General features: G+C 41.8%; 1 protein-coding gene and 1 long non-coding RNA gene across 2 annotated transcripts in view; one reads left to right on the plus strand and one right to left on the minus strand.

The window, feature by feature from the left end:
• The window catches only part of Ptk2 (protein tyrosine kinase 2), a 201,261-nt gene that overhangs the window by 13,922 nt on the left and 163,310 nt on the right, over positions 1 to 24,029 (plus strand). The window lies entirely within an intron of this gene.
• LOC125360766 lies at positions 3,164 to 5,140 on the minus strand. The gene is made up of 3 exons (XR_007212803.1): positions 5,128 to 5,140; positions 4,691 to 4,693; positions 3,164 to 4,517 (listed from the first exon to the last, which is right to left on the minus strand). It is a non-coding gene; the product is annotated as an uncharacterized LOC125360766 (long non-coding RNA).

Here is a 24,029-nt window from a genome sequence, read left to right on the forward strand (position 1 = left end):
AGAGGCTAATAGTCTTAAACTCATTTTCTCTGGATACATTTCTCAGACTGTTACAATGAAACATGGTTTGATGAAGTCGTCAACCATACAAGGTGTGAGGCCATTTAGTTTTGAGTATAGAAGTGATGGCAGCTTTAGACCCAACTGTCCACTCAGTGGTACTAGGCCAGGAAAGGTAGATATGGCACTTGCCAGCCACCAAATCAAGTGGCTATTATGTTCTTTGGGGTGTGTGAATAGTGATGGTGACTCAGGTTAGAGTGGGCTTTACAGATGTGGACAGTCGGTGGGCAGATCTGGCAGGAAGAGCAACATCTTTGGTGACTAAATTGGATAGGAATATGGGAGGAAGAAAAGATATCTGTTATTTTATGGCCTGAGTACCTGGAAGGAAGGGGCCATGGTAAACTGTGGTAATGAAGAATAAAGGTTTGGAGGGGAAGAATCAGTGCCAAGGTTTGAGACATCTATTGGACATTCCTCTCACTCACCTTTGGAGAGGCTGCACTTCTATAAAAGATCTAGAAGCAGCTCTCTATAAATACAAAATGTATCCATCAGGGTTTGGCTAGGGAAACAGAGGCTGTGGGAGACACATTTTAAATAAATTACTAACTTCACCACAGGCAGAAGGGCTAGATGGTGAGTCCTTACCGAGAGTGCTCTGGAATTAGTGATAATCCAGGCTTGGGAGTCATAGTTGCTCTCCCCCTCACCCCCCTTGCACACAGTTCTCTTTGATCTGACCAGTCTTGCAGGATTTCTGTCTATTCAACAGGAGTTGTAGCCTTCGGGCATTTTGGAATATAGCTTTGGCTTCTTTGAGACAGGTGTCAGCTAGATAACTGGTTTACAAGGTGGGAGTTGGGAAGAAAGGTCTGGACTAGAGTGAGCATTGGCGACTGCAGTAAAGTGATACTCCTTAGGAAGGAGCAAAGGTAAGGGAGGAAAGGACAGAACTAGGAATACCACATTTGAGAGTAGAGGAGGGACAGCTGAGATGTGGAAAAGGAGTCCCCTGGGAGGTGTGAAGTATAGTGTCTGGAAACCAAGCAAAGGGAACTAGGTGTGATTATCCTTGTCATTGCTGGTAACAGGTTTGAGCAATGGTAATTGGATTTAGCTGTGGAGGTTGCTATTGATCCTGAGTCAGAAAGTTTTTGTGAGGGCCTGGGAAGGTGGCTTAGTGGTAGAATGCTTGCCTAGCAAGCATGAAGCCCTGGGTTTGATTCCTCAGTACCATATAAACAGAAAAAGCCAGAAGTGGAGAGCTATGGCTCAAGTGGTAGAGTGCTAGCTAGCCTTGAGCAAAAGAAGCTCAGGGACAGTGCCCAGGCCGTAAGTTCAAGCCCAGGACTGGCAAAAAAAAAAGGTGTTTTTGTGAAAGAGTAGGAGTTTGAGCCATTAGGTTGAAGTGATAAAAGGAAAAGAAGAATTTGCAAAATTGAGTATATTGTGTGTGTACTTGTTTAGAAGATCATTTGTATAATAGTTGCCCTACCCAAAGTCTCTGTGAGATAATTCTATGGTTTGCATCATCTTTTTTTTTTTTTTGGCCAGTCCTGGGGCTTGGACTCAGGGCCTGAGCACTGTCCCTGGCTTCCTTTTTGCTCAAGAGCACTCTGCCACTTGAGCCACAGCACCACTTCTGGCCGTTTTCTGTATATGTGGTGCTGGGGAATCGAACCCAGGGCCTCATGTATACGAGGCAAGCTCTCTTGCCACTAGGCCATATCCCCAGCCCTGGTTTGCATCATCTTAATAATTGGCTTATCTTGATTCTCTTTTTCCATGGAAATCAAGATTTTCTTAGTTCTTCGTGTGCTGAATACAATTGGATTGTATCTCCCACATTTTGAATATTAGGAGATTCTGGTTCTTGTTTAAATTTTGAGTATTACATTAAGACACTCTGGGTCTTGCTTAAATCCTGAATATTAAGGTATGAAAGTCTTGTCAAATACTTGGCTGTCATGGTGGGAGACTTTTGGTCTTATTTAAATCTGCTTATAAGATGGTGGTTTGAATTCCAATCTTCCCTGATTCACCTGCTGCTATTTGCTTTTCACTGAACAAATAGCTTCTGCACTCATGTTCAGATTTTCTTGTTACATTTCAGTGGTAAGACAGGTGGATTGTGGGGCTGGGAATGTGGGGTAGTGGTAGAGTGCTTGCCCCATGTACATGAAGCCCTGGGCTCGATTCCTCAGCACCAGAAAATGGCCAGAAGTGGCGCTGTGGCTCAAGTGGTAGAGTGTTAGCCTTGAGCAAAAAGAAGCCAGGGACAGTGCTCAGGCCCTGAGTCCAAGGCCCAGACTGGGGGGCAGGAGGGAAGACAGGTGGAATGTACTTGTGTCTCCTCACTTCTACCTGGAGCCTGTCACTTTTCAAGCTGCCTTCATTACCCAGGTGATGGTGTCCAGTTTCAGCTGTGCCCAAATGACCATGTGTCTCCATGAGTTACCTCCAAAGTTGCTACAAGAGATGCTCCTTTGAGTTAAATTGATTCCTAGATTGATCTTCCTTTTGCTGTCTCTTCCCATAGAGCTTTATTTGGTCTCTTGAGAGAGACAGTGTGACTCTTGTCATATACTTTTATTTTTTTGCACCGTAAAAATTTCATTTTAATGATACAGAATCTTGTCATATACTTTGATAACCATTATTTCTTCTGAATATGACTGAAGGTGGTCTGGTCTTGAAATATATTAATTGGTTATCAATTTGTTCCAGTACAATACTATTTAACATTTTAGGCCTTTCTTACACAGTGGGTTGGTGGGAATATTATAAGCAGTGTGGAATAAAAGTGGAGGAGAGTGGTGAGGAGTGCTGGCTTTGAACAGATTTTGCTTTAAATATGAGGTTTGATCCTTACATCCTCTGTGAACTCCGTGTGTGTGTGTGTGTGTGTGTGTGTGTGTCTGTGTCTGTGTGTCTGTGTGTCTGTGTCTGTGTCTGTGTGTCCCCGCATACCAGTACTAGGGCTTGAAGTCAGGGCTTTGTCCCTAAGCTTTTTTACTCAAGGCTGGTGTTCTGCCATTTAAGCCATTATTGCCTCTTCTTTTGGCTTTTTGGTAGTTAGTTGAAGATGAGTCTCATGGACTTTCTTGCCCATGCTGGTTTTGAACTGTGATCCTCAGATCTCAGCCTTCTGAGTAGCTATAGGATTGCAGGTGTGAGCCACTGGTATTTGGCTCCAAGTTTCTTAAACTATAAATCTGTCCCTCCCTATCCCCCTGTTAAGAGGTGATTATGATAACGTTTTAAAGTTGATATAACAGTTTTGTATATACAGGTATTGCTATAAACAATGGCAAATTACTGTTTTTAGGGCAGAATCAACCTGATATTAAACAAGTACAATTCATGAGTTTGAACTTTCTCTGATTCATATTGATGTAAGGACTAGAAAGAAGTTTATGTTTGTCATTTGCACTACATACCAAATGGGCAGCTCATTATTAGAATTTATTTGAAAACGAACTATACAACTTCTGGGTGGGGACGGGAGGGAAAAACTAGGAGACAGTGAGGGAAGGGGTGACATTGTCCAAAAGGAAATGTACTCATTACCTTATTTAACCATAACTCCTCTGTACCTCACCTTTAAAATAACAATTAGAACTTAGTAACTTGACAGCTTCACTCCTGTAGTATATTCATTTAGTGAGTGGCTTAATGCCTGTTATTTGCAAACCTGTGTCAAGCACTGGCACACAATGAATGAGACACAGTATCCCCACCATGAGCAGTTCCAGAGTCTAGTATTAGTGTTGCCAGTCCTGGGACTCAGGGCCTGAGCACTGTCCGTGGTTCCTTTTTGCTTAAGGCTAGCTCTACCTCTGGAGCCACAGTGCCACTTCTGTGTGTAGTTTTTCTGTTTATGTGGCACTGAGGAATCGAACCCAGGGATTCATGCATGCTAGGCAAGTACTCTACCACCAAGCCACATTCACAACCCCTAGAATATTTTTGACTAAATTTTTTTGAAGCATAAAGAAGTTTTTGTTCACTTAGGTTATTTTCATACTCATATGCATATTCTTGAGATATTTCTGGCTTTTCCAAGAGTTACTTGTGACCCGTTTGTGTTCAGAATATAGTTTATATGTAGAATCTACTGGTAGACCAGGCCATATGATGTCCTGGTGTGTTGAGGACATAGGAGAATTTGCAAATGACTTAAATTGTAAAGATGTTACTGGGTAAGAAATAGTGAGCTTGGGCCTTATTTAGCAGTTAGCGTCAAACAGATTTTTGTTTACCAGGGCTTAGCCTACTTAATTCCAGACAGAGAGTTTATAATCTGTCAGTGTCATGTAGAATGTAGCTCAGCTCTAAGAGACCCCTTCTGTCATGTGTGTTTGGGAAGCCCAGATTGTGCTTACTGTTTTAACATTACTGTTATAGGGTTAGTTTGAGAAGCTAGAGTACCCAGTATTTCCATTTCTGATCTCTTTCTTTGTTTGCCATGTGACCTTGGAGGATTTATCTCTCTCTCATTCATTCATTCACTTATGTATGTATTTATTTGTTTGTTTGTTTATGTATGGTGCTGGTCCTGGGGCTTGAACTCAGGGCCAACACACTGTTACCGAGCCTTTTCTGTTCAGGGCTAGCATTCTGCCACATGAGCTACAGCTCCATTTCTGTCTTTTTGGAGGTTAGAGATAAGAGTCTCAAGGACTTCCTGTTCAGGTTGTCTTCAAACTGTGATCTCAGATCTCAGCCTTCTGAGTAGCTAGGGTTACAAGCATGCACTAAGAGGACCCAGCTGATTTACTGACTTTTTAAAGATGTAGTCTCTTTCTGTGTAAAATGGGAATAGTAATAATAATAAGAGTATGAATGAGCTAAGCATAACCAGCCATTCCACAAATGTGAAGCATTACTGTTAGGATATTTTGGGTTGGTAGGTGGAGTCATGACAGGTGGGTGATAGAAGCTGAACAGTGGGTTGGGCATAGAAATGGGACCATGGTAAGCATGGTGGTAGAAGAATGTTTTGTCTGATAATGAAGCACAGATTTAATGTGTAACAAGTAGGAAATTTTACTTTGCAGGTTATGAAAGGAAAAAGATTCTGACAAGCCCAAACATCTATTTATACCTGTGTTAAAATACATTCATTCATGCAAAAAAGGAGCGTATCTATCTTACAAAATATCTTTGGAGAGTAGAGAATGTATTTCATTGTGCAAAGAGCCAAGTTTAATTTTTTTTTTATCCATCTGGAGCAATTTAAATTTATACATTTTGTAGACTTATCTTACAACCTGTTTGAACTAGTTTATATTTTTATCCCATATAGTTAAGATGCACTGGTATGTATTAATAAGGATGGACTAGCAAGAGTTTGTACATAGCATGCATTAAGTTGCCCCTTGCCAAAATAGCATGCATGCAGTAAAGTACATTTTACTATGTCAGAGTTCCTCTCTTCACTGAAGCTCATGTTTCATGTATGTCCTTCATTTTTTTTTGCCAGTCCTGGGACTTGAACTCAGAGCCTGAGCACTGTCCCTGGCTTCTTTTTGCTCAAAGCTAGCACTCTGCCTCTTGAGCCACAGTGCCACTTCCAGCTTTTTCTGTATATGTGGTGCTGAGGAATTGAACCCAGGGCTTCATGCGTGCTAGACAAGCACTCCACCAGTAGGCTACATTCCCAGCCACCATTTTTGTTTATACTCAAGTTTTGATGAAGGTTTTTCTCCAGGGGCTCTGTGAGACAGGGTGCTTAGGTGAAATTTTCAAGACAGTGCTTGCCTGAAACCTAGATTTGTGGTTTACCTGAGTAAGCATTTTGTATTAGCATTCATTCCTCCATGACTTCAAGACACTGCTCCATTGCCTACTTTTTTTCCTGTTACTGTCTTTAGATTCTGGAGCTGAAATAATTCCTTATCTTTTCTTGTATCCTCTCCTCCAATCTATAGAAGCTTGTAAATTGTTTTTTTTTGGGGGGGTGGGGGTGGGGTGGGGAGAATACTGGGGATTGAACCCAGGGTCTAGAGTCTAGCATGCTAGAAAAGTGCTTCACCACTTGAGCTCCACCCCTATTCCTTTTTGTATTTTGTTTTGGAGATAGGATCTTGCTAACTTTGCCCAGACTGGCCGTGAACTAGTGATTCTACTGTTTCCATTTCCTGAGTAACTGGGATTATAGACATGTGCCACCATACTCAATTTTTTTTTAAAGTAGCCAGTGAACTTTGTAGCTATTTTTATTTTTAATTTAATTTAATTTAATTTTTTGCCAGTCCTGAGGCTTGAACTCAGGGCTTGAGCACTGTCCCTGGCTTCTTTTTTACTCAACGCTAGCACACTGCCACTTGACCCACAGCACCACTTCTGGCCATTTTCTATATATGTGGTGCTGGGGAATCGAACTCAGGGCCTCATGTATACGAGGCGAGCACTCTTGCCACGAGGCCTTATTCCCAGCCCCCATACTCAATTTTGTCAGTTTTTAAAATTTGTCCAAGTGCTTGGGAGTGTGCCCAGCTGTGAATGTGTTATGCATGTCCACTAGGCTCTGCACTTTGACAACTCGTGTTCTTTAGTTACAGAAAAATGTTGGAGATTATTTTGTGACTTGGGGGGTGGGGCAGTACTAAGGTTGAGGGCTTAGGGCTTCATGCTCACTGGGTTTTCTTGTTTACAGTTGGTGTTTACCACTTGAGGTGTGCTTCCAGTTGGGCATTTTGCTGGTTAATGAAGATAGGAATCTCAGACTTTTCTACCTGAGCTAGTTCTGAACCTTGATCCTCTTAAGTCTTAGCTTCTGGAATAGCTAGGATTATAGGCAAGAGCACCTGACTTCTAGTCCCTTTCTGAAAGTCTTTTTTTTGTGTGACTGGGACTTGAACTCAGTACTTGATGTTTTTGTTCATTCTCTCTACCAACTGAACCTTGACTCCAACGCAAGTCTTGTTAATCTTTTCTTGACAAATTCTCTGATTTTTTTAATACTTACCCTCCAAATCATTTTATTTCTTCCTTCTCTTTTTTCTTTTATTTTCTCTTTCAGTTGATCCAGCCCTTGTTTTTTAAATTTTTTTTTTTTTTTTTTTTTTTTTTGGCCATTCCTGGGGCTTGGACTCAGGGCCTGAGCACTGTCCTTGGCTTCTTTTTGCTCAAGGCTAGCACTCTGCCACTTGAGCCACAGCGCCACTTCTGGCCGTTTTCTGTATATGTGGTGCTGGGGAATTGAACCCAGGGCTTCATGTATAAGAGGCAAGCACTCTTGCCACTAGGCCATATCCCCAGCCCTGTTTTTTAATTTCTAAGAGCACATTTTTTTTTTTTTTTTTTTGGCCAGTCCTGGGCCTTGGACTCAGGGCCTGAGCACTGTCCCTGGCTTCTTCCCGCTCAAGGCTAGCACTCTGCCACTTGAGCCACAGCGCCACTTCTGGCCGTTTTCTGTATATGTGGTGCTGGGGAATCGAACCTAGGGCCTCGTGTATCCGAGGCAGGCACTCTTGCCACTAGGCTATATCCCCAGCCCTCTAAGAGCACATTTTATTATTATTATTTTTCGGTTGGTGGGGCTTGAATGCTGGGCCTGGGTGCTGTCCTTGAGCTGTTCTGTTCTAGGCTAGCACTCTGCCACTTAAGCCACAGCACCACTTCTGGTTTTCTGGGGGTTAATTGGAGATAAAGAGTCCTTTGGACTTTCCTTCCCTGGGCTGGCTTTGAACTGCAATCCTAAGATCTCAGCCTCCTGAGTAGCTAGGATTACAGGCATGAGCCATCTGTGCCCGGCCTCATTTTATTCTTCTTAAAGAGCATCTTACAGTTTCATAATTATAGCATTTTATGTCTAGGTTTTTGAAAATGAATATGGTTTCTGCTCCCTCCTCCCTTTCTTGCCTGTGTTGGTGTCTGTTTTGTGTTATTTAGAGGCTTTTCTCATGTGTCTGGTATTATTTACTTGTGGTGAATCAAAAATTCTTTGGAAGCTTTAAGCATGTAGGTGGGACCTTTTGACTTTGAATTTTGCCTCAAGATATTCTGGATCAGCCATTTGTTGGGGGAATTCCATGTTGATATCTTTATTCTTTTCCCTTCAGTAAATCAGATTCTCCAAGAAAATTCTAACAATATCAGAGTTCTGGGAGCTGAGAAAGAGAGAGAGATAGGCAGACAGACACTGTTGTGTGTTATGGCACTAGAATATGTGTTTAGTTACTAAATTCATGTCTGTATGGTGCAGTTGGCCAGGTTGACTTGAGGCCAAAGATACTCTGCTTTTTCCAGAGAATTGCCCTCCCGTCTTCACGTAGGTTGGGACATGGCTGGTGTTGAAGCTGTCTGCTTTGCTGCATAGTATACAGTCTTCACTTGTCCTCTTTTCTTGGGCCTCCACCTTTGTCATCCACAGTTTACCTGCATTTTGAGTTGCTGGTTCTGAGCCTTCTGTGTATCCTGCTGTGGAACTGGAACTGGCTCCCATGCTCTCAGTGGTAGTCCTAGAGTCTGGCTCTGTGTGAGTCATTGGTTGAGCTTCCAGTCTCTCAGTGTTTCTCTTTCTTTCAATCTCCCCCCTACCCCCCCACCATTTTCTTTATTCATATTTTTCTTGGTGTCTATCTACTTCAGAGGCTTTTCTCATTTTCACAAATTTTGTTCCCCGCTTCTTTTATCAAATATACAGCTGTATTTGATATTTAAAAATTCTTTTTCTACCTCTTTAGTATAATTTTAATGGGAACAAATGAAATAATGTGTATGTTCTGGTTATCATTTTATCCTGAACTTAGTAACTTTTTTTAGATGTAATATTTGTTATTGTAAAAAGCTGGTATTAACATATTTATATATTTTTCAACAATTGGATAGTTTGTGAGACACCAAAGAAAGAATGCAGCTGTGAGTTACAAAGTTGGACACAATCAGGCCCAACCTTAATAACTTTTTAAAAATGGCAGATTATGTTTGTTGTTTTAAGAGTTTTCATTGATTTCATGTGTATTTTCTCCAACTAGATAGGAGTTTGGAGACTGAGGGATGATACATTTTTTGGGGGGGGCCAGTCCTAGGCTGTGAACTCAGGGCCTGAGCACTGTCCCTGGCTTCTTTTTGCTCAAGGCTAGCACTCTACCACTTGAGCCACAGCGCCACTTCTGGCCGTTTTCTGTATATGTGGTGCTGAGGAATCAAACCCAGGGCCTTATGTATACGAGGCAAGCACTCTTGCCACTAGGCCATATTCCCAGCCCCAGGATGATACATTTTTAATTTTTTATTCAAGGTCAAGCAGTTTGCGTAGTAGACATTAAGATGACTATAAGGAGCCGAGTATGGTAGGTATAGGGAGGTGTGTGTGGTCATTCCAGCTACAAGGGAAGCAATGAGTAGGAAATAAGTCAGGCTGGCCCTGGGCAAAATTGTAATACTTTAACTCAGAAATAATTATAGTAGTAAGGGGAGGTGGCTCCCTGAGGGCACCTGCCTAACAGGTTTGACACACTGAGTTCAAACTCTAGTACTCTTTGTGCTCCCTCGAGCCCAAAGAGAAAACAGCAGTGAAATAAAGGTGTGTGTGTGTGCACGTGCGTGTGTATGTGTGTGTGTATCTCGTATGTATCTTTAAAGTCTCTTGCACTACTGTAGGAAGAGGAAAGATATTAGGAAGTTTTGGTTTAAATCATTACTTCAGAGTTACTGTTGCCTTCTGAGCTGTGAGTATAATTTTCTCTCTTACTGTCTCTAACATACAGTATCAATAAAAATTGATTTCATAGGGCAGGCGAGGAAAGACCTATAAATTCCTTAGTGCTACTATGTATAGATACTTTACATATTTTTCTGAAGATAGACAGTATAATAATGCTGGCCTTAATGCTTAGAATACAGTCTGAATATTATATTAACTCTGAGTTATAATTACTAATGGAATTCTATCAATGTCTTTATGAATAAAGTTTTTTTGTTCTCCCTGTTTTACTTTTGCAAGACTGAAGTACAGAGAAATTAAAGATCGCTAAGTAAATGGCAACACTGAGATTTAGATTCAGTCTGGTCTCAGTGTACTTTTCACTAGTACCTTATTTTCCTAGGTGCTGGATTGAGATGTTACCTTAGTTGCTTATTTAGAGCAGTGTCTTTTTAAAAAATTAATTTACCTTATTATTACTGTAAAAGTGATGTGCAGAAGGATTACAGTTACACGGATCAGATGATGAGTACTTTTTTTTGTTTGTTTGTTCATTGTCTCTGTCCTGTCACTCTCTAGAAGTCTCTTTATTTGTGGAGGATACAGCATGTTCCAAGATGCCCCAGTAGATGCCTGAAACTGATGACAGTACCAGACCACAAATATGTTTTTCCTCTACATATATTCCTGTGGTAAAGTTCAATTTATAATTTGGGCCTAGCAAGAGATTATTAACAAACATTAATAACCAGTAATAAAATAGGACAATTAAAATTACTATAGTTATTATATAGTATAATAAAGAGTTATGATAGAGTGCATCCTTTTCTTTGAAATTACCTAACTGTATTTCATCTTTTCACTTAAAGGAAGCACTTTAAAATTTTTTAAAATGACCTTTAAGTAGTTATATGAAGGAATTGCCATTTGACAAAACAGTTTATGAGTACAATATATCTTGATCAATGTCACCCCTTTCAACATTTTTAATTTCTACTGTAGGATATACATTGGAGACTGCATTCTCCTTTTCATTTGTCTGTCCCTTTCTCCTTGACCTCACCTTACCCCTTTGGAGTACCAGCTTAAAGGAACACTTCTTGTACTTTGAGACCCTTATTGAATAAAATGAGGAGTACTTAAACACAAGCACTGATGACTGAAATAGCTACTAAGGTAATAAGGGAAGAGTAATGTATATAGTTTGGATAATCAGGACAAAGGAATAATTCATATTTGGGCAGAGTGTACACAATTCCATCATACTATTCAGGATGGCACACAATTTAAAATTAAGGAATTGTTTATTGAATTTGCCATTGAGTATTTTTGGACTGTGGTTGACTGAAACTTGCCAAGTGTATCAACACTTTAACCTTAATTAAAGTAATATACCTACACCTACTTTTCTCATCTGACAAAGGGATTATTATTTTTTTTTTGTGGTACTAGGGTGTTTAAACACAGAGCCTCCTGCTTGCTAGGTTGGTGCTCTATCATGAGACACACATCCAGACCTGCTTTTTGTTGGTTATTTTGGAGATTGTGTATAGTGAGCCCTTTTGTCTAGGCTGGCTTCAAATCACATTCCTCTCAGCCTCAGCCTCCTGGGTAGCTAGGATTGCAGGGTGAGCCATCAGGGCCTGGCACAAAGGGGATTATTACAGGACATCCTTTATGGGATTGTTAGGAACATGCTGTGAAATAATGTGTAGTGTGTTCAGCTTTGAAGTTGTTAGCAATTATTATCTGGTGGTTTTCTCTACCTCCCCCCATTATAATGACAGTAAACTGACCCCCAGAGAGATTAGATGATTTGTGAGTTGTTAAGCTTGTGGAATTTACTCTGCTACATTTCATGGTGAACCAATGACAGGCATGTTGATAGAAGATTCATAAATCTCTTGGGTGCTGGCATTAATGAGCATTTTGTTTTATCATTTTAAAAAATATTTATCTTATCTATTGTCAGAGTGATGCACAGAGGGGTTACAATTTCATACGTAAGGCAGTGTGTACATTTCTTTTTTTTTTGGCCAGTCCTGGGTCTTGGACTCAGGGCCTGAGCACTGTCCCTGGCTTCTTTTTGCTCAAGGCTAGCACTCTGCCACTTGAGCCACAGCACCACTTCTGGCCGTTTTCTGTATATGTGGTGCTGGGGAATTGAACCCAGGGCTTCATGTATACAAGGCAAGCACTCTTTACCTTAGGCCATATTCCCAGCCCTTGTTTTTATCATTTTGTTACACAGTTAATGCCTGTGGACTTCAATTTCATGAAGTCAGAATTTCTGGTAGTTTGTATTAAATTTGACTTTTACAAGGATGGGCCCTGATTCCCCTCCTGCCCCATTTTCATGGAGGGTCTGTTCATTTCCTTCTCATTTCTGTTTACTCCTCAATTCTAATTTTAGTGCTAGGTATTAGAGGAATAGGCTAAGCAGTTGGAATTTCCTAGCAAAGCCTAGAGGTCTTGCTTTTGTTTTTTCAGTTCCTCCCATTTCTTATGGGTGAAAGGGAGGAGCTTGTTCTCTGCTTATACTTTGTCTGGTGTGGCTATGATTTCTGTCACAGTTGTGAGGCTCTCTTTTGTGTTCTTATTTAGTTACCTCCCCCCCCCCATCTGTATTGTACTTTTCTTCTAATAGCAGTCTCTTGTACTTATTTGGGTGCAAGTCTGTTTATAAGAGTCCATGAAGGGCAGAGTTTTTATTTCTCTCTATGACCCATAGTTTTCACTAAATGCTGTATGAGGAATGTTTAATACTTATCCCCAAATTAAATTCTCTTTGCTTAGTAGGTTTGTTAGCCTTTCAGCATCAGCAACATTGCCTCTCAAGGCATTTCCTGTTGGTATAGCATAAGATGCTTTTATAGCAGACTTTGTACAGAATTCTTATTCTTCCTCTAAGGTGCAAGTGTCTTGGGAGAGATAGCAGGACTCCTCCTGGTGACCCAGGAGCTGCTCATAACTTACTGGAACTACTTAGCACCAAGACACAACTTACTCATCTGGGTGTGCCATTTTATTTTCACATTTGCAAATACTTGTGACATTTGCATACAATCTCTTGACCAGTATTCCAGTATACATATATACCTCCCTTTCTGGGCACAGAGTCAGGTCATATAAGAGAGTCTAGTTTTGTAGCTGGTGAGTTTCGTGAGATTCTAGGGACTCATGTCCCTAGATTCCTCTGAGCCCCTGATCCAGGTGCCCCCCTGCCGTATAGTTCTGGTTTTGTTATAGCAAACTCCCCTTGTAACTCTGAGATCATGCTTTGTTTCCAGGCTTTATAACAGGTGACAGTCATTTGGGCTGGAAGTATTTTAGAACATCCCCCTTCAAGGACAGCAAAGAAAATTTTGGGAGCAATTGAGTCGATAGAATCAGTATGTAGATCATTTTGGGGTTAATGGGGTATGGGAGAAAGAGTGAAAACTGCCCTTGAAAACCTTCTGCTAAACCCTGTATTTGTGAGAAAAGGCATCTTTGTTTTAGTACCAGAGCTGAGGACGGTAGGAAAGGACAGGTACATTTTTAATTGTTTGTATCATTTAAAATCAGAGCAATAGAATAGATGAACTTAGGATAAAAAGCAACTGTTTGTCCCCCTTCAACTCCTGCCTCTGCTTCATAGTCATGTTTTCAGTATTTTTGGTGCCAGTACTGGGGCTTGAACTAAGGGCTTGCGTGTGTTGTCTCTTAGAGCAGTTCTGCAGTTCTCCCCTCCCTCCCTCCCTCCCTCCCTCCCTTTTGTTTGTTGTGGGGCTTGAACTCAGGGCCTGGGTCCCTCATCTCTTTTGCTCAAGGCCAGTACTTTACCACTTTGAGCTACAGCGCCACTTCTGGTTTCCTGGTAGATAATTGGAGTTGGGAGTCACAGATTTTTCCTGCCCAGGCTGGCTTTGGAACTGTGCTCCTCAGATTTCAGCCTCCTGAGTAGCTAGGATTTCAAGTGTGAGCCACCAGCACCTGGCTCTTAGCTTCTTTTGCTTAATTAGTTAATTGGATATAAGTATCTCCTGGAGTTTTCTGCTCAGGCTAGCTTTGAACCATGATCCTCAGATTTCAGCATCTTGAATAGCCAGGATTATGGGCATGAGCCATTTTTCATTTTAGATTTTCTATTATCTCCCAAACATGGTATTCAATACGAAACGTTTTCTTTTGTGACTTCTCAGTTTTAAATGATTGGCTGCTTTGATAACTCTTGAATTTTTTCCTGTATCTGTTATTGTTGGAAAGTTGATTTGTACATTTCTCTTTTGAAAGTCTTCTGTTGTAGTTTTTTAAAAAAATACCAGTCATAGGACTTGAACTCAGAGCCAGGGCTGTGCCCTTGAGCTTATTTTGCCCAAGGCTAGCACCTTACCACTTGAGCTATAGCTCTGCTCTGGCTTTTATTTTAGTTGGAGACAAGTCTCACTGTCTTTCCTGCCTGGGCTAGCTTTGACCCATGGTCCTCAGATCTCAGCCTCCTGAGTAGCAGAGATTATAGGTGTGGGCCACTGGTACCTAGCCTTCTATTATAGTTTTAGGTTATCTTTTTCATTAGGGTCATTGATTTATGACAGAATCTTAATACTTTTTTTTTCTTTTTTGCAAGATAAAAATAGTATTATTCTAAAGATTGTTTCTTTTCTTTTTTTTTTTGGCCAGTCCTGGGCCTTGGACTCAGGGCCTGAGCACTGTCCCTGGCTTCTTCCCGCTCAAGGCTAGCACTCTGCCACTTGAGCCACAGCGCTGCTTCTGGCCGTTTTCTGTATATGTGGTGCTGGGGAATCGAACCTAGGGCCTCGTGTATCCGAGGCAGGCACTCTTGCCACTAGGCTATATCCCCAGCCCGAGATTGTTTCTTTTCTTCCATTCCAGCATGGCTTTCTGTCCTTCATCATCTTTTTACATTTTTGTTATTACTTTATATTTTCAGGGTTGTTTTTTTTTTTTTTTTTTTTTTTTGTTGTTTTTACATTTGTGTCCTATCATGACCCCAACAATTGCCCTGGAGGCTGCTCCTGAGTTGAACTCTGGTAGACATGGTTTATTACTTTTAGTTTTAGAGATTATTGTTTTAAGTCTCTTTTCTATAAGAACTTGTTCTTGGTCTAAGGATTTGCAAGTCTTTCTAGGTAAGTATGTTTAGGGGGATTTTATGTGTTAAGCTGTCAGCTTTCCCAACTTAGCTCTTTTGCCAAGGGCATTTTTCCAAGGGCATTTTTCCTTGTTTATTTTGGTATGTCTGTCATGTTACATGGTATCTAGTGACCTGTGGTTGTCTGTAAATATGTAAGAATCAGAGTTTGGTACTCTCTGAGTCAGATTTCTGTCTTGACAGGAAGTAGATCTAGAGATATTTGTTTCAGAGAGCTTTTACTCCAGACCCCAATGACTGGGTCTAGAGAGTTTTCTACACCAGAATCCATTGTTTTTGTTGTTTTTTTTCTAGACAGAGTCTCTTTGCTTTTTTGTTTGTTTTTTTGGTCTGAGTGAAAATTCTGGGTTTGTCTGGGCACAGTTAATCACTTTCTTGGTGACATATCTGGCTCTGAAAAATGTGTCATGGCTAAAAGAAGCCAGCCCCCCTTTGAGACTTTGTTTCAGATACCAGTGTGCATTTAGTTTAGTTTTGTGCTCTGTGTGTGTGTGTGTGTGTGTGTGTGTGTGTGTGTGTGTATGTGTGTATTTTAATCCTGAGGCTTGAACTCAGGGCCTGGGTGCTGTCCCATATATATATAACTAATGATAACCAATATTTATTTACTGCATTTATTTTATTCTAAATTTATTCCCATGGCATAAGTTTTGGTTTCTTCGGTTTCTTCTGTGATACCTTTTTCTTCTTTGCAGCCTGCTCTTCTGGTTTACTAAGTTTGTTCCTCTTCAGTAAGGAACATCTCAGTGTGGCAGGGGGAGCTCATGGATGGGTTAATCCTACCACAGGCTTTATAAGATTGTCTGTGCATCTTGGGTGCTTTGTTTACCTGTATCTGTTCCATGACCAGAGTCTACATCTAAACCCTTCAGTTCAGCATTACTCTCTGCATTCTTAAGCGTGTGCAGCAGAAATTCAGCACTGTTTTTGGGCCACCGACCCTGTGTCCAGCTCCACTGTTTTGGCCTGAACACACCTGCCAACTCCACCATTGTAATGCTGGAATGGCACACATTGCTTCTTTAAAAATGGCAAACATTGCTTCTTTAAAGTGACATCTTTCAGATACTTGGTAGCTTTTTGGATATGCATACCCTAATGACCTGGGCTGTTGAACCTCTTTCTTTTTTTTTTTTTTTTTGCCAGTCCTGGGCCTTGGACTCAGGACCTGAGCACTGTCCCTGGCTTCTTTTTTGCTCAAGGCTAGCACTCTGCCACTTGAGTCGCAGCGCCACTTCTGGCCATTTTTCTGTATATGTGGTGCTGGGGAATTGAACCAAGGGCTTCATGTATACGAGGCAAGCACTCTTGCCACTAGGCCATATCCCCAGCCCTGTTGAACCTCTTAACTTGCATGATTTTGTGGGGTTTTCTGGGTAAAGAGAATAGCAAACCAGTTTCACAGGTCACCTCAGGCCGCTTACAGGAAGATGCCTGATATTTTAAAATTTAGGCTGCTGTACCATCAATTGAGCCACAGCTCCACTTTTGGCCTTTTTGGTAGTTAACTGGACATAAGAGTCTTATGGGCAGCCAGGCTCTGGTAGCTCATACCTGTAATCCTAGCTGAGATCTGAGGATCACAGTTCAAAGCTAGGCAAGTTTCTTATCTCCAATTAACCACCTGAAAACCAGATGTGGAGCTGTGGCTCAAAGTGGTAGAGTACTAGCCTTAAGGCGGGGACAACATCCAGGCCCTGAGTTTAAGCCCCAGGACTGACACCTACCCCCCCCCGCCCCCCCGCAAGTCTTGTTGGCTTTCCTGCCCAGTCTGGCTTTAAACCACACACGTACTTTCATTGCCACTTTTCAGAGAAATAGAGCTAATAATTAGCCTACTGTTGTAAGGTAACTTATCAAAGAAGCCACATTTTGAAGGATTGAATCTTGGAGTCTTTATTAGAGCGTCAGCAGTCTGCAGGCAGCCAGTAGTTATGAAGGCCTGTAGCCCCCAAGTACTGTCAGGAAACAGGCCATTGAAGGAAGAAAGAACAAAAACAATACCAACAAACCAGTTCAGCTCCAATGGAAGACTGACTTGGGACACCATGGTGGCAAGCCAGGAGACAGGACACAGGACATAAACACAGAGATGTATGGAGCTGGTCTGACCCTAAATAGGGTCGTCAGGGGGCACCCCTGTGGGGCTTCAGGCAAAACATTTTTACTTCTTCATTGTTAAATATTTATTGAGCTCCCGCTATGTTGCATAGCTGCATAGTGGAAGTAGTTCTTAGGTCTGGGGTTGTTTCTCTAAGGTTGGGTGTACAGACACCTCTGAGAGTGAGTGAAAGGTGTTGCAAGAGCCACGTAGGATGGAGAGGCTCAGATGAGATGGGTGGGAATAAAACTAGAATGCATCTGTATTTGACTTTTGTGAAGTGCTAAGCTCTTAGCAGCCCAGAAATAGTATGAAAGGCATCTTTGTATGTGTATTGAACTGTGGAGTGAGCTTCTTTTTCTTTTTTGGTGGGTTGTGGAGCATGAACTCAGGGCCTAGGCGCTGTCCCTGAGCCTCTGTACTCAAGGCTAGTGCTCTACCACGTGAGCCATAGCACCATTTCTGGTTTTCTGGTGATTAATTGGAGATAAAAGAGTCTCACAGACTTTCCTGCCATGACTGGCTCAGATCCTCAGATCTCAGCCTCCTGAGTAGCTAGGATTACAGGTATGAGCCATTGCTAACCAGCTGAGTTTTTGTTCTTTTTTCCCCTTAAATTGGTTGATTAGTAGGACAGTAGGAGCAGAAAATTTGTTTGAGGGCTAGATGCAGTATTCACACTTGTGCCAGCAACTCAGAAGGAGGCTATTGGGAGTTACTGTTGTAGGCACTGAGGGGTGAGAGAGTTAGCAAGAGCCCAAGCTCAGTGAACAAGCTGGGTGTGGTGATATGCATCTGTAATCCCAGCCATGTGGGAGACATAGGTAGGAGAATCTCTGTACCAGATCAATCTGGGAATAAGCAGAGAACCTATCTGAAAAATAACTAGAGCAAAAAGGGCCAGCAGCATGGCTCAAAAAGAAAAAGAAAAAGAAAGATTGGTTTTGAATTATAGACTTAACAGTTCAATTCAGGAACTGTTTGCTGAGCTTCTACTAAGTGCCAGCCATGCTTCCAGTTGCTCTAATATGTCAGTAAGCAAAACGGAGTTCTGTACACATTTGAGAAGCAGTAGTATGAGCGAACATAGTAAGTTGTTGTGTTAAGTATTAGGTGGTGGGAAATGTGATGGGAAAATAAAACCATAGTATAGAATGTGTTTGAAGTTTGAAGTTGGCCTTTTGGGGTGGGGGTGCACCAGATGCTCAGCCCTTGAGTCACTACTCAGGTACTTAGTCATTCTGGATGTGCACTTGGTGCTGGAGAACCAGCTTGGTGTGTAAGGTACCATAGTATCATTGCCACCTTTACTAAGTGAGAAAACTCAGTTCCAGAGGTAAAACCACTTTCTCAGGAGCAAATAAGTAGCTGGCGTGTATTGGAGGTGGGGAATGGAGTGTTTGGAACGCAGCTGTCTTTGAGCATGTGCTTCTGCTACTGCTTGCTGTGCTTGCTTGCTCCGCTCTGCTTGCTCAGTGGACAGGAACACTGGCTCCTTGGGCTTCGTTTCCTAAGAAACTTGAAACCAGTCAAGAGGATAGTGTGTGGCTTAGTTTTGGGAAAACACCAGTGTACTTCTGCCATGGTTTCTCTTCTGTTTCTTTATTAGAAATCCCTCTCAGAGGGTATGTGAACATGAGTTAAATGTGATGAAAGGCTCATCTAGGAAGTGGTGGGCCATGGGCCAGCTCCTATCCCTGCCGGTGACTGCTTCTGGAGGCTCCGGAAGCAGTTTCTTATTGAGCTATTGCTTCAAGCATTTCCATCCCTGATTTCTAACAGCATGTTATGTGGTAATCACTGATGTGTTAGACTTACAAAAATTTGAACTTCTATTGGGATAGGTGGGTACTTTTTCATACCTTCTTTCCTTTTTTGTGTCTTCTTCATTTGCCTCTATAGTTCTTGTTTAGACTTGTGTTTTATTTTATTTTTGTTGGTCTTGGGCCTTGTAATCAGGGTCTGGGCTCTATCCCTGAACTCTTTCACTCAAAACTAGTGCCTTATATATGTAACTGCAACCCCTCTGTACCTTAACAATAAAAAAATAAAAATTAAAACAAAAAGACTAGTGCTCTACCACTTTAAGCCACCATGCCACTTCTATTTTTTGAGTGGTTAATTGGAGATAAAAGTTTCCTGGGGACTTTTCTGCCCAGGCTGGCTTTGAACTGCAATCTTCAGATCTCAGCCTCCTGAGTAGCTAGGCCTGAGCCACCGGTGCCTGGCTCTGTATTTTATTTTATTTTATTTTTTTATTTTTTTGGCCAGTCCTGGTGCTTGGACTGCGGGCCTGAGCACTGTCCCTGGCTTCTTCTTGCTCAAGGCTAGCACTCTGCCACCTGAGCCACAGCGCCACCTCTGGCCATTTTCTGTATATGTGGTGCTGGGGAATCGAACCTAGGGCCTCATGTATATGAGGCAAGCACTCTAGCCACTAGGCCATATCCCCAGCCTCTGTATTTTATTTTTAATGACTGTAACTAGTAAACATTGCTCACTATTAAGCCATTTTGTATAGTGAGGTCACATTTCCTTTCTTCAAGTTTGTATTTTCTTGTTTCTGCTGTTTGATTAATGTGGTTTGGTAGAGCTCTTTCTGGAAGAAAAAACATGTCTGTGTCCCCTCCCCGTCCCCTCCCCTCCTCCTCTCCTTCTCTCCTTGCTTGCCTTGAATGCTCCTCTGGAGGCCTGCAGGCACTGGGGAGGAGTCTGCAGTGCTGAACCAGGTAAGACAGGGACAACACTGAGGAAATGTCAAGGAAACCTCCAGGAAGTAGTTTTTCTGGGGGATGCTTATCAGGAACAGGCCTTCATTGACAGGAGCTTCTGGGTGGAGGATGGGATGCAGAGAAAACTGTGGACTAGTGGTGGAAGTGATCTGTTACTTCTTGGTAATTGAAAAGATTCTCTTGTTGGGAATTGCTGGATTGTGTATGCTGACTTTATGCAAACTTTGCTCTATGGAATTTTAAACAAGACTACGTGGGAAATTTGCCTTCCAAGGCATTAACTGGTGGTGAATTTTCACTGTTGTCTTAAAACTTGAACATAGAATATATTAGGAACATCTGGATCCAAATGTTAAAGCATATTTATGCATTGCTTCATGGAAAAATTCTCATAGAACACCTGTCCAAAACAGTCACCATGGCCTTTGGCTATCTAAGCCATTTCATTGGTGTAGGAATCTGTGGTGCCGCTTCAGAGTTCTAGCAAGAACCAGAGAAACAGCAATTCCATTGCTGTTTGATTAGCTTATTTCAGGAGAGGGCAAGCTGTGGGGTTGAGGAAATATCATTGAGGTGTGCAAATATGACTTCCATCTAGATGATACAATAATGAAATAGTGAAAAATGAAGAATGGGTTGATTGTTTTTGAAAAGCAGTGTCACCAAGTTTGGGGGTCAGGAGGTTAGAATAAGGCTGAGGTTAGAAATAAGGCCTGGAGCTGGCCTTACATTTGCAGACTCCAAGGCACTTTTCATGTCATGGTATGTATGGCCCTCTAACAGAGCTCTTCCTTCAGTCCAGTGGAGTTATTATGTGTAGAGGCTCCCTGCTGTCTAAAGCTCCAAGTTTGTACTCAGATTTGTGAAGAGCACACCTTTCAGTCTTAACATTTGTGATTTGGGGAATTACGACTGGTAGAGTATAGTCATAATAGCTGTCATTTGTATGTGTTGTGTGAATTCCACATCTTAATTCTTTATAGCAGATGAGAACTGTTAAGATATTTATCCGGGGTTCTTTATAGTTGGACCAGCTCCTCCTGTCACTTTCACCAAAGCTTAGCTAGCTCTTGTGCTTAGCCACAGTGCATCATTGTACAGGGCATGTATTTAACAGACAGGCAACAGTGCCACCTACTGAGCTGCCAGTGACCTTCTTGTGTATGAAAAGCCTCTTTTCTATCAAAATGGCTTGCTTCCTTTCTGTCAATCTTGTGGGAATTGTTTTTCTGAGAAGTTCCTGCTTTGGCCAGGTGGCTTGTCCCTTGTTGATTACATTATACTCACATCCCTTTTTTGCTACATTTTAACTAAGGCATATTACAAACCTATTGAATTTTAGTTACATCAGGTTAATTAAGCCACATCCCTTTGCAGACTGTGAACCTGAGTTCACCCAATCTGAATAGAGGGGTAGGGCCTGCTGAATTAGGGATGAAAAGGGAGCAGCATCCTGCCTTGCTTGCTTGCCAGATTTTTGTCTGATGGTGCCATCCTTATGCAAAAGTAAACTTTGCTGAGTTCCTTTCCCGTTGGTGTCTATATTCCTATGTGACACCCCAACATCCCTAGTCTATCCATTGGTCTTTTTTTTTTCTTTTTTGGTTGTCTTGGGACTTGAACTCAGGGCTTGGGTGCTGTCCATGAGTTTCTTTTGCTCAAGACTAGGACTCTAATACTTGAGCCATACACAGTTCCACTTCAGCTTTCTGGTGATTAATTGGAGATAAGAGCCTCGTGGACTTTCCTGCCTGGGCTGGCTTTGAATGATGAGGAGCTAGGATTACTGGCAGGAGAATCATCAGCACCCTGCCTGAGGCATATCTGATAACATGGAGGCTTGTCTGGGATCTTTCCCGTCACCAGGAAATCCTGGAAGTTCATCCTTGGAAAAAGATGTGTCTCGCAGCCCAGTTGAAGCCACCTCCAGGTTGGGTGAAATCAGCATTCCTTCTTCCCTGACAGTGAACTCAGAATCAAAGGTAAATAGGCAATGCAATTAAGGGGCCCCAAAAATGGGCCCAGTATACAATTGCAGTGACCAGGTAACTTTGTGCATGGACCAAAGCAGGAAAAAATTGGGCTTATAAATACTTCCTTGGGGGGCTGGGATATGGCCTAGTGGCAAGAGTGCTTGCCTCATATACATGAAGCCCTAGGTTTGATTCCTCAGCACCATATACATAGAAAATGTCCAGAAGTGGCACTGTGGCTCAGGTGGCAGAGTGCTAGCCTTGAGCAAAAGAAGCCAGGGACAGTGCTCAGGCCCTGAGTTCAAGGCCCAGGACTAGCAAAACAAAACAAAACAAAAACAAAACAAAAAACTTCCTTGGGTGTCAGATATTTTCAAGGGTTGAGTGTTTATGACTAAGACATGTCTGCGTAGAGTGAGAGCTAGAAACATTGGAGACAGGAAGCAATCTTGGATTGTGCAAGAAACTTCCAGTAGGAAGGATTGAGTACAACCAGGGATGCCCAAGAAATCTCCAGTAAGGAAGAGTGTTGAGTGCAGAGGACAACTTAGTCACAGAAACCTGCTGGAAATGGAGAATAGGAATTTTAGGCATAAGGAAACAAAACAGAGCTAAGGAGGCTCCCTTGTACATTGTCTTGTTAGTCGGTTGAGGAGAATTTAAAGTCAGTATGCTAGTGTCTTAATATTCTTAGTAACCTGTGTTTGTTTACAAGTAGAGATTCTGTTGTTGGCATTTTTTTCATGTGTGTCTGGACTGTTCAGAGCAGGAATCTGGGTGATACGTAGCTCTTTCCTGTTCTACTCTGCCATGGCATGTGTTTTCTTGGTCTTCATTGCTCTAATTCTGGGTGGACTTCACTCTGGGAGGAGCATTCACTCTTGCCTAATTTGGGAGAGCACTTTGTCTTTGTTCCATCCTTGGAGCCCAAATGGATGGAAGTCTCCAAGTTGTCTGTTCCTGTGCCTTTGTGTGGTCTATACTGTGTTTCTATACTCCATCTAGAAGTTCTGTGGTCTTAGACTGCCAGGAGAGACAGCGGCTACTGCCGCTGTGCTATAATCTTTGCATCCATTTTGCAGTGATGGTGCTAGGACAGCAGATAGGAGGTCTGCACCATCTTGTCACCCCATCCTTAGGAAAGATAGCAAGCAGCTTAGGGGTAAAATATATGTCTACTTGGTTATAGTTACTGTAGATTTTTTCCAACAGCCAGGGGAAGAAAATGGGTAAAAAGAATGGGATGAAATCTTAATAGGAGAGTCATCTAGCAGGAAGGACACAGCAGTATAGGACAGTTCTTCCCCAAAGATTCATGGAGTTCTCTAATTTGTTTAGCTATGTCTTAGTACAGGTGTGGGAAAATGTGACCATCTTCCCAGGTGGACTTCTCACAGGATGCCTTAATTAAAGTGTAGCAGGAAAAGAATGAGACTAAAATGTAATCAGTAAGGGTTAAGCTACCTGGCCAAGGAAAGCAGCCTCAATGAGAGAGCATTACACCCCTGCCAGATTGGTTGTTGGTAAAAACAACAACAACAAGCATACAGGACGTGGCAGTGTCAATGGATGTAGAACGATTAGATTCTTATGCTTTACCGTTGGGGGTTCAAAGTGTTACAACTACTTTGGAAACTGGTCTGATGGTCTCTTATAAAACTGAACATATACTTGCCATGAAACTCAGCATCCCTATTCCTAGGTATTTAATCAAGACAAATGAAAATAAATGTCCACACAGAGGATTCTTTGTGAATATTTTTTTTCAAGGAATATAAATTTATATATTTTTCTTTAATCATTGGTAACAAATATCCATAACCTGATAAGTGGATAAACAGATTGTAGTACAAACAGATTGTGGAATTCTAGCAATTGAAAGTAATTAATTGTTGCTGTAGACAACAAAATAGGTGGATCTCGGAAGCATTTTAGTAAGTGAAAACACAGAGGTCCACTATGTATCTTTGAGTCTATTGATATAACACGATAAAAGCAAATTTGTAAGCAAATTAGTAGTTGCCTGGTACAGAGAGGAAGGGGAACTTGGGACAAAAAACGCTGACTGTTGGGATGAGGGAGGAATCTCTTCACAGTGTGATGGTGATTCCCCAGTGGGAAGATACTTGTCAAAGCCCATGGAAACGGTTCTCCTCTTCTTCTTCCTCTTCCTCTTCCTCCTCCTCCTCCTCTTCCCTTCCTTCCTTCCTTCCTTCCTTCCTTCCTTCCTTCCTTCCTTCCTTCCTTCCTTCCTTCCTTTCCAGGTGCATTAAAATTTTTCATATTAAATATAGAATTTGTATATCACATTGCTCTGTGGATATATCTTTTATATCTTTTGGAAACATGCTCTTGGAGTGCTTGATTGATTTACTAATCTGATTTATTTGTGGATTTTCTCCTTTAC

This window comes from Perognathus longimembris, chromosome 12 (genome assembly GCF_023159225.1).
Source record: "Perognathus longimembris pacificus isolate PPM17 chromosome 12, ASM2315922v1, whole genome shotgun sequence".
NCBI classification, from domain to species: domain Eukaryota; kingdom Metazoa; phylum Chordata; class Mammalia; order Rodentia; family Heteromyidae; genus Perognathus; species Perognathus longimembris.